Consider the following 11,995-nt stretch of genomic DNA (forward strand, 5'->3'; position numbering starts at 1 on the left):
TACAAGGGGTGTTATGGTATTTATAAAAGTCTCTTGGGCCGAAACGGAAACTTGGGGTAGCAAGTGGGGTGTGGGGTGCGAGATTTGTGATTGACAGTTATACCCTCATGTGAGAAGGTTAAAATGACGGGAATAGCCCTCGTTCCTGTGGGTCAAAAATAATTCTGACAGGTGTGAGTGCGGCGGGTTCAGTTTTATGGTGTGGTCATGTGCAGTGGTGATATGATATGAAAGCAAATTGGTGTGAGATGGAGATCTCTTTTTCTCTGTACACACAAGATTTTTCTTCTCTTTTTTCACTGTCGCAACAAAGACCATGGGAATGCATATAACACGTCTTTTTATACATTTAATTGTGTTTTATTCTCTATATATATTCGAAAACAAACTTATCATTTTAGCTATAAAATTATATATATAATTCTTTAGAGTTACAGCATTCTCGGAAGGTTCTTTGTAACTATATAAGAAGAATCTTAAAAAAATTTTAGATGGTCGTAACTCGTAACTGATTGTAAGTGAATAAAAGAAAAAATTTTAAAGAGACGTAAATTTTGAGTTACAATGTTTATCATCTATTTACCTTTTTAATATATTTGAAAGCCTTTTTGCTTCTCGACATCTCAGTTATACTTGCTCATTTGGTTATTTTGTTATTCTCATAGACTTGTTGCAGCTACATATTTTGTTATATATATATATTATATGTACAGCTAAACTGGTGTGTTGCTCACTCAACATGTGTTGTTGACAAAACTCTATTTTAAACGCATATGCAGGTTGGTGAAAACTTAGTGAAGAATTTAAGTTAGAAATGATACGATCAAGAATTTAATTTGTAATTGTTGTTTGTTTAATAAGTTGTATTTTGTACTTGAATTATTGGAAATTATTAAATAGATATTGAAACTTATATTGTGCATGATAGTAACCTTGAGAGCTGTGACAATCAGTTCGCGCCCCGGCATTTCTGCCGTAGGTTGGGGTGTGACATTTTTGTCCTTTTATTGTCTTTTTTTTTTATTTTTTTTTGTCTTTTTGTTGACTTTTCTTTTTCTTTTATTTCTTTTTTTATTTGTTTTTGCTTTTGTATTAGTAATCTTTAAAAAAAGTACAACCCGGGTCTATTGCTTTGTCTTTAAAAAAATTCAACTCTCCTTTAGCATGTGGTAAGAGGTATTTTTATTCGCTGGTCATTCAAAAACAAAGTAGGTATCTTTTCTTTATTTAGAGCATGTGTTGTGGTCGCCACTTCATGACTGCGTAATCTGCTAAGGCGCCAAACATAATTATAACCCAATCAATTGGGTGCACCCCTTTGAAGCACCATGGCAATAACACAGCATTACAATTTTTTTTAAAAGTTTGTGAAGAGAGAAAAACAAATAAAAATCTTCAAGAAATGTTTAGCTTGAACTTCCTATGATTTTTAAGGCAGTATCTTACTCATTGGTAGGAAGTCTAAAGTCTTCATCTAACAATATGTTCTTTGGTAGCCGGTCGACTTTCACCAAATTAACAACATCCTTAGCATGACATTGGGTTTTTTTTGTTTTTTTTTTTGTTTTTTTTATCAATAGCAAGTTACCATTTAGTAGTAATTTGGTCTTTTGATGTTAAGCTTTCAGTAATAGTAAGTTACAATAAGCAGGGTCTTACTTCTTCAACACCATCTTCCTATCAAGGACACGCTCAAATGTTTGAATGATAGAATATATTTGTTATTTATAGATAGAATATCATATTTATTATTTTCTTTTTATGTTGTAAATCATATCCCTATAATTATGGATGCTCTCGGTATATATTGAAAGTTATAAAGGAGTAATTTATATTGGTTGAATTACCAAGTTTATATGGTATCAGACAGGACACACAAACCCTAGAATAATCCGGCCACCATCACCTTCCCAACGCCCTCCGGTGACCTACTCGTCTCCACCTTTCTGCCAACATCCATGGCATCCAACAATGCACTCTCTTCTTCTACATTCACTACTATCCCTTTAACCACCCCCTCCTCCCTCACAATGGTTACTCTGCCCGCATCTCTAAAACTAACTGACACCAACTACATCAGTTGGAAAACCCAACTTGAAGTCATACCTTCTCTCAGTTGGTTTCAAACCAACTATATTTGATCCTTCTCTATATATTAATCATGTCACCAAATCTCCAATCCTTCTCCTTGTTTATGTCGACGATATTATCCTCACTGGTCCGAACACTTCTCTTATCAATTGTTTCATTAATTCTCTCGCCACTCGGTTTTCTCTTAAAGATCTTGGTTCTTTTTCCTACTTTTTTGGTGTCGAAGTCATCCCACACAATAATGGTCTTTTCCTCTCACAATATAAATATATTCTTGATTTGTTAAATCGAGCAAACATGAGTGACTGTAAGCCGGCTACCACACCAATGTCCTTTTCAGACCATCTTAACACCACCGACGGCATCCCCCTCTCCTCACCAACTGAATACCACGCCTTTGTTGGCGCCCTACAATACTTGTCTTTCACAAGACCCGATGTTGCTTTCACGGTTAACAAGCTTTCCCAATTTATGCATTCACCAACAAACATACATTGGGCAGCCCTCAAGCGGTTACTTCGCTACCTTCATGGAACCTTTCAACATGGGATAAACTTTAAACGCCACTTACCGCTACATCTTCACGCGTTTACAGACGCTGATTGGGCTAGTGACCGACCTACTTATCGTAACACAACGGGGTACATTGTTTATCTTGGATCAAATACAGTTGCTTGGAATTCTAAACGTCAACCGACATTAGCACGATCCTCCACCGAAGCAGAATTTCGGGCTGTTGCTTCCACTACAACCGAAGTAAAATGGTTAATGTCTCTTTTATATGAACTAGGTTGCAAGTCCACTGTTACACGTGGCATTTATTGTGATAATTTGAGTGCTACGCATTACTATGCAAATCCGGTATTTCACTCACGCATGAAACATCTCGTTCTTGATTTTCACTTTGTACGAGAAATGGTTCAAAAATGTATCATACGTGTCACTCACATCTCTGGTGATGATCAGCTGGCTGACACCCTCACTAAACCACTACTAAAAACTCGTTTTCATAATCTCTTATCCAAGATTGGACTTATTTCTCGATCGTCCATCTTGCGGGGGCATATCAAGGACACGTCGGATTCCCGCTCAAATGTTTGAATGATAGAATATAATTGTTATTTATAGATAGAATATCATATTTATTATTTTCCTTTTATGTTGTAAATCATATCCCTACAATTATGGATGCTCTCTGTATAAATAACAAATATATTCTATCATTCAAACATTTGAGCGGGAATCGATGTATCCTTATACTTCCCATTAGGCTATGTGAAGTGAATGGACTATAAAATGGGAGGATTTTTGACAGGCGGCCAAGGGGGGCGATATGTAGCCTAGGGAGCGGTATTGTAGCCCAAAAATTGCCCCCTAGGCTTGCCATTGATCCAATATTAATATAATAATATTCTTCAAAACGTTCACCGACGACAAATACATGCCCCCCTGTCGCCCCTCTTATTGTTCTCGCCCAACATTTGTTGCCCACTACACTCAGACTTAGTAAGAAGCTGGTCTTCAGTATTCATGCCATCATCTGCCCTAAGTAGTGCTATAACAATAGGATCTTACAGGCCATAGTTATATGCTCATCAACATTGCACACTTAGTAGTTTTTGTTACCTTTTATCATCAATATATCACACGTCAACATTAACTCTTATCCGCAAGATCATGCCATAATTCCATAAACATCAAGTTCTTTGTTTTCAACCCTTTAGTTATCAACAATAACTTGTTATTACTAGACTCATACTTAATTTTGTATTGTTATATACTAAATTTGTACTTCCCAAACACAAATGAGGTGTCCCTCTTTGTAACGAATGGGTTTAGGATCATGACTAGGCACCGTCGAATCTACATAGACTTCACCCAAATGTCAAGCCAATACAAAGATGCGTCTAGAACTCTTATAATGATCAGAAGCTAAAATATGTTAGCATACAAGATCTTCTGCGTATTATATATCGTTTTCCAAACAAAATTACTTCTCTTTTTGATTGATGTTTTCGTTGATATTTTCATATACATTACGTTACCTCTTCAGACATTCATAATAGGAATAGACACATTGCAATGACTTTCAACGAATTTGAACCAATGTTCTAACAAGACACGACTTGGTTGAGTACTTATTGTTGCATCCTCAATACTATTATCTCAACAAGCCGCTGGACCGAATATGTAAGTTTGAAACATTATATGAAACAAATTAACTTAAGGTAAAGCAAGGGGCTATATATATATATATCGTTATAGAAAAAAAACATTACGTCAACTTTTTCTTATAGTACATATAAAAGTGTAACTCATATCGCGCATCAGATAGGGATAGTTCAAAGAACAATTCCTTAGTACATGCATGCTTATATTTGGAATGAAAAACAAGAAGCAGCATGGTAAAAAAGAAACCTAATGATGATGAAGAAAAAGATGTCAACAATGAGAATGATGGTTTCACATCCATGCTTGGCAAATGAGGTTGTGGAGGAGATGACGATGATAAGCATTGTCATCCATGTATATATGCATTTGTTCATGTGACTTTATGCTTGCATTATAAATTTCACTTTTTAATTGTGTAAGTTACATGAATTGCACGACATAAATTACTTGTAAAGATTGTGGCAATATTATGTTGTTAACTCGGGCTTTACACAAACTATAAAACAAATATCATTCATATTGAAAATCACTTTATTCGTTTTATAACTAACTTCGATATTCATTTACGAAAGAATATTGCTGACGGAGATTAAAGTAAGAATAAGTTAACGCAACAAAATACCCCTCTTTATCAACTTTTAATAACTTATAAAAGATGGTTTATATAACGTTAAGGGGATGTTTGGCATGTTTGACAACCTCTGCACACTAAGTGTTGAACCAATTCTATGCATGCCTGAATCGTTAAAAGATTTTGAGCCAGTAAGTGCTAAGTACACCGATGTGATGGTGGATGAGGTGGTGATGGATCAAAGAGATGGTGCGTTAGTTGTAGAGTGAGGGTTATGAATATATGTGAATGGACAAATCTATAATTTACTCATGCAACATCAGTGTGAAACTTATTGGGTAAGAGGCTTACCGACTAACCCAAAGGCGTTCTTCAGGTGAACCGAACATACTTTATACTGACTGATTCATAGTAAGTCTTTTAATATAATCATTAAGAGGCTACCAAACACAACAAAAATAAAATAAATATATATTATAATTATAAAAAAGAATATGATTATATAAAACATCCTACTATACTATTAAAACAAATTAGTTTGCCTCCACATGACCCCTCTCTATTGGACAATTCCCTTTATTTCCAAATATATCTTCCACTTCTCTAATTTTCTTAACAATTAAATAAATCAAAAATAAATTCAATTACTAATAATTAATTGTAGGTCAATATATTTGAAAATCTTTATTTTTTTAGTAACTTTCGGTTTCTTCTTTAAAATAGCAAAGTTACAGCTTTTAATTTGAAATTAATTAGATCATGTCTAAATTAGCTATTTTTCAAAAGATTAGTCAAACATTCCATTTCATCTCATTTATCAACAATAAATGAGATGTAAAATAAATTCAAAAATTTGCCTCTTATATATTGTATTTATGTTCGTTTCCATGCAATTTAATTTCATACTTGCATCCATTCTCTTTCTGACTATTGTTCATCTGACATCCTCTATATCAAACATTTGTAAGTTTTTTTATTTCTTACCATTCATTTCATTATTACATTAACTACTTACTTCTTTAATTTGTGATTTTTTCTTTGAGGACGTTATCTTTTATTTTATTTTTATATTGTATATATATTATGTACCAACAAATTATTCTTGGTACATGGTATTTTCATTGCCATAAATTATGATTCTTATATAGAATCATTGATAAACTTCAAGAAGAAAATATTTGACAAAACATGATTGTAAATTTCTTAATGTTATTCCGGTAGTTATATTTCATACTCTATTTGATACTCTTATCATATTATTCCAGTAAGGTTTTATATCAGCTATAATTATTTTTGTTTTCCGTTTTTGTTTGTGTTTATATTAATAATTATATGATTTTTTTCTTATAATCTGTTTAGGTCATATATCAAAATCGAAGATTCAATGGAGATCTTCACTATTTCGTTTTTCCGGTAACGTGATTCAAGTTTTCCCGTTGTAAATCATAACATCAATTTTACATTTTTTCACATGATTCAAATCTTCCATAATTTGAAATTTATTTATTATGTGATATTAATATTAATATTTAATTTTATCATTTCAGGTTATTGTCCCAACTTGATATAGCTAATTTCATGGATTGAGGATTGTTTGATAAGATGTTTTTTTTATTTTTGTTTAATATTGATGTATATTTCTGTTAGTATTCATGTATTTATTTATTTTTCACAATTTATGTAATTCAATTGATTATTATATAATCCGGAAATGAAATTTAGTTGATTATTTTATAAGACATTAAATTAAATACAGTAAGATATTTAATCTTATATTGTTGTTGGTCAAAGTTCAATTAAATCATCAATGTCAACGCAATTTAAAACATTATTATACTTTTCAATATTATCTTACTTTCTATTTTGAGATTTGTACAGATTTAATATGGCATTTTAGAAACCGATTTTCCCTATTCAAATGTCACACACACACACACACACACACACACACATATATATGAATATCAAAATTCAATTCTCACCATTTATTTGAAATTTACAAAAATATGTTATAGAATTTTACTTTCACCATTTGTTAAAAAACCGAATTTGAATAAATTAACTATTTGACCATTTATATTGAATAGATTTAAATAGCATTTACATATTTAAACATAATTCTCATTCCTAATTTGACTAATTTTTTTCAACCCTTTTTAATTTTTTGAATATCATCCGTAATTATAAACGCATTTTATAATTATTTAATATTCATGCCTTAAATAAAAAAAATAGTTTCTTCTAAATATTTCAAGTTATCATAAATTTAATGTCAATTTCAACAAAATCCCTTAAGTGAATAGTAAAAAATATTAATTTAAACCATTTTTAAATTCGAATTCTTGACCATATGTTCATAAACCGAATTTTAAGAGGTTAACTATTTGACTGAATTTGACTATTTTTTTTAATCTAATTTGACTCTAATTTTGATAAATTTGAACATTATTATAATTTTAATAATAATAATATATTCTCATTTCTATTTATATAAATTTTTACAAAAAAAAGTTAAATAATTTATACTATATAATCAATACATTTGTTCTCATTGTTCTCATTAATTTATATATTGATGTAAAGTTATATGTATCTAAACGATTTTCAAATTCGAATTCTCAACATTTATATGACGTTTACAAAAATATGTTATACAGTTGGACTTTGACTATATTTTAAAAAACCGAATTTGAATAAATTAATCATTTGACTCAGTTTGACTATTTGTATTAATATAATTTCACTCAAATTTTGGTACATTTGGACATTATTATAATTTTATTAATTTATTCTCATTTCTATTTATATTGTGTATTTATAAAGGTTTATGACCGATTTCACTCAATCTTATATTGTTTATTTATTATTTCCAAAACAGTAATGGAATTAACTGATTTGACTATATTAATGATTTACAAATCAGTTATGAAATTAATTCATTTGGCTATATTAATGTTTTCCAACAATTATAAAAATTTAATTGATTTGACTATATTAATGTTTTTCATAATGGTTTTAAATTTAAATGATTGACTATTAATGTTTTCTACAACACCCATGTTATTTGAACTATGAAATAATAAAAGTCACATTTAATCATGCATTATGAATTATGTTTAATGTTTAATATTATTTCTTTAGTGTTTAATACGATATGATATTAGTATTCATATAATGTGAGATATAATTTATCAGGTTACAACCAACTATTTTCAAGAGCATGAGATTTTCAAATGCATCAATGTCATATGTAATTCACATGTGTATTGGCAATGCCAAAGTAAGCAATTTCAAAGTATATATGAAAACTTTGAATGATTATATTGTAGTATTATTTAAAAATGTTTGTCAGAACAGGCTCGGGTCACATATCGAAACATGTTAGGGAAAATGCGAGTTCTGAGTAAAATGATTTTAGTTCAAACGCGCATTTAAGTTAACAAATATTTCTTTATTATAATTTTTTAATTGCCATGTTTTAATTAAGGTAACCAATAAATATTCTTATTAATTAATTAATGTTTTTATAAAGATTCTTACAATACGTGTTTTAGTTAGGTTAACCAAGAACTAATTATTAAATAATGTATTTATGTTTCTATTGAAATTTCTATAATTTTCATGTTTTTATTAATGTAAACAAAAATTAATTATTAGTTAATGTATTTTCGTTTTTTATATAATCCTATAAATTCGTACTTTAAACTTTTAATTAAGGTCGCCAAAACATGTTTAAAGTTAATAAACAAGAAGTATGATCTATAAGTTATGAGGTTAAGAGTGGATATGTAGCTAAGGGAAGCAAATAACATTTTGTCTTTTTAAATTTTGATGATTGTCTACAGATTAAAGAATGGGCAAAGACACATGGTATCAATGATCACAAAGCCAGACACTTTAAATCTTATTCACTAATAGGTTATTCTAAATGTTTGTTTTTTAGTTTTAGTTTAACACTTTTTGACGTTTGTATCTTAATTTTTTCTTAATATTCATAAGACATTTAAACCTGATTAAATACGGAAATTGACCAATAAGCAACAAACTTTTAAACCTTTATATACTCTTCAATCTCAACAAACCTTTTCATTTTCTTATATTTGACCTAAATTAATGTTTAAAATAAACACACCATTTATTATTTCAAAAATAATAAAACTTTTCATATTTTTTGGAAGTTGACTAATTAACCTATTTGATTTTAAATTTTTTATAATTATGTCAAATTATCTATTACAATACAACTGTACTAAATAATTTTTTTGAACGCATAAATATCAAGATTATTGTATACAATTAAAAAAAAGAATTATATAATAAAATTAATTTTAAATAAGGTAATGATGTTAAAGAGTTTGAAACACAATTTACTGCAGATTGCAGTCACTTTAATAAAAGTTTAATTAGGGATTGCCTTCTATTTAATAACATATAACAACTTATGTTAATCTTTCAAATGACGTGTGTTTGTTCGAAAATTTCAATATTTCCACCCGTGTCGTACACGGGTTAATAACCTAGTAAGGTAATAAACTAATAACAAAAGTTCATTAATTAGTTAATTCCCTTTTAATCGTAACATTTAATTTGTAAAAATAAATAAATTAATAATCTATTTATATATTATCCTCGTATAAAAGTACATGGGATGGGATCACATCAATTTGTTCGCATTTATTCCAACACGGTAGCATGTTTGTCCCCCAGCTACAAGTGGAGAGTAATCAAATGATTGAAAATTTGGAAGTATAATGAGACAAACTGCAAAGTCGGCCATTCGTCACTAACCATTTCCTTCGACTAACCGTCGTCTTATTTAACGGCAAGCTAATTGTCTTGTACTAATAACATATACTCCATCAACTGCTGCCGTAAGCTTGTTAACAAAGGCAATTCATATATGTTTTTAAGGTAGTCTATTCAAAATAAGTTAAGGTAGATTTTCAGATCAATAGATTGTTTTATCCTTTAAAACAAAATCTATATGATGTGAAGTGTGTTTCAGATTTGTCCTCTTATATGTATTGACAATTTAACATTAACTTGGTGCCAAATATTTAGTTAAGAACGATGGATGAAAAATATGATAACGACACTTGTTTGTTATGCTTTCGATTTGGAACTATTGTTGTGATTCAAAGACAAAAGCTTTTTAAAGTAACCATAAATATATTTTTGTAAAAAGCATATTTGTTTTGTCTTCAAAAGAAATATAACATGTACCCAGAACTCGGTGTGAGTTAGAAATACCAAGTTTAGGGGATGGGGAGTCTGTAACTTACGAAAATTGGGTCATAACCCACTATGACCGGAATTTTATATACACAATCATATTTCATCTCTCATTCGTATATACATAATCATACACATGTGTCTTCAACATGTGCTTGCTAATACTTCACTGAAGAGGCCACTTACACCTTTCTCTAACACAAAATTTAGGGTCGGGCCTTTCTGAACCGTACACTACCATTAATGATGATTCTCTAGTGAGCATTGTCAATATTCGATTTGACACGAACTAATTAGATGACTAAAGATGGAGACAGACAAGCACCGTCCATGGATAGATCTAATGGTCTAGCTGTGTCATTGCAATGTTGTTAGAATGACCAAATGAGGATCCTGAATTATATAAACTCCCATGAGCTATCATATTACCATTTGTGGAACACATCTAATAGAGCTTGAACATATATAGTTCATACTTGTTTATCACAACTTATGATACATATAAGTACGCTTTTTAATGTGTACATTTCGGACTTACCAATCGTGCAATTCTTTTTGAGCATGCTACAGGTCATTGATAGAGAAACTTGGATTACCTATTAGGGGAATAAACAACTTGGAGAGACAAGATTTGCTAAAAGACATGTGGTTGAGTCATTCATTGTAAATATATATAAAAGACTAGAAGAACTAGACGACTAGTTGACGTTAGATACTATTTGTGATCATTAGTTTGACCAGAATTTGGGTTGACAGATAACCTAGATTTGGCGTTGTATGATTTTATAAGTTAATTATGCTAATGCGATATTTAAGTGGATATCCAACTGCTACGTGTTAACCCGGATGGAATATGGATCAGGGTGTACCTATGCACAATGTTGTAAAAGTCGGATTCCAAGGCCTTGGAATCGGCGATTCCAAGGTCCTCGGATATCAACCTTGCCGCATTTTCTCAACTCGGCTACAATTACTCGCCAAGGTCCAACTCGGTCAAAAGTCGGAGTACTCGGGATTACTCGGCCTCCGAGGTCAACTCGGCCAAAAAAATTATTTTTTTTAATTTTTTCTAATTTTATTATTTTTATTAAAAAAAATAAAAAATACCAACAAAACATGAATTTTTTGAATTATATTTTTTTTTCATATGAATTATGCTTATTTTGACATTAATTATGCTTATCTTAACATATATATACTATCCAATAATTATTTTACGTTATATTTATCATGTCCGAGTACTCCCCGAGTACTCCTTGTAAGGGGGTCGGCCGTCTAGGGATCGCCTAACGAGTTTTACAACATTGCCTATGCATGTAAGTCATCACTTACAAATCATTCTAATTTCTAAGAATCTATTCTTGCCGTCACTAACACTACTAAAGAGCAACCAAAGTCCAGTTGTGTTAAGTTAGTCAATAAACCAGCCACTATCTCTACATACCTATGTAGCCTTAGATAAACTCCTAGAATAAACTTGTATGCTGAATTTATGTAAATACGATTCTAAAATATGATAAGACGTGTGTAACAATAACATAAAGTTGGTTAAAATGTGTGTGAACTTTATTCATTACACAAAGAAGTAATTACACAAATGGTATCTATAGTAAGATCATATTTCATTCTTTTCAAATTATTACATGATCTCTATTTTCACCCATAAATATATATATTATACATATTTTTTAATTAAGGGCACACTCCATCTTATATGGATCTAATAAAAGCCATAAGTTTTAAAAGGAATAAAAACCACAATGTGATCGCAAAACCATCGGTCCAGTTTACTCTTTCACTAAAAGTGTGTATTAAACAAAGCATATATATAGAGACTGATTGAATTAGATTGGGCATAGATGCCGGCGGTTGCGCGCGGGTAAAGATGCAAATCAGGTGGGTCTGCAGATGGACTTCCCACTATAAAAG

The sequence above is a fragment of the Bidens hawaiensis genome, unplaced genomic scaffold, assembly GCF_021521415.1.
Source record: "Bidens hawaiensis isolate Kalapana, Puna unplaced genomic scaffold, B.hawaiensis_p1.1 tig00006907_1, whole genome shotgun sequence".
NCBI lineage: Eukaryota > Viridiplantae > Streptophyta > Magnoliopsida > Asterales > Asteraceae > Bidens > Bidens hawaiensis.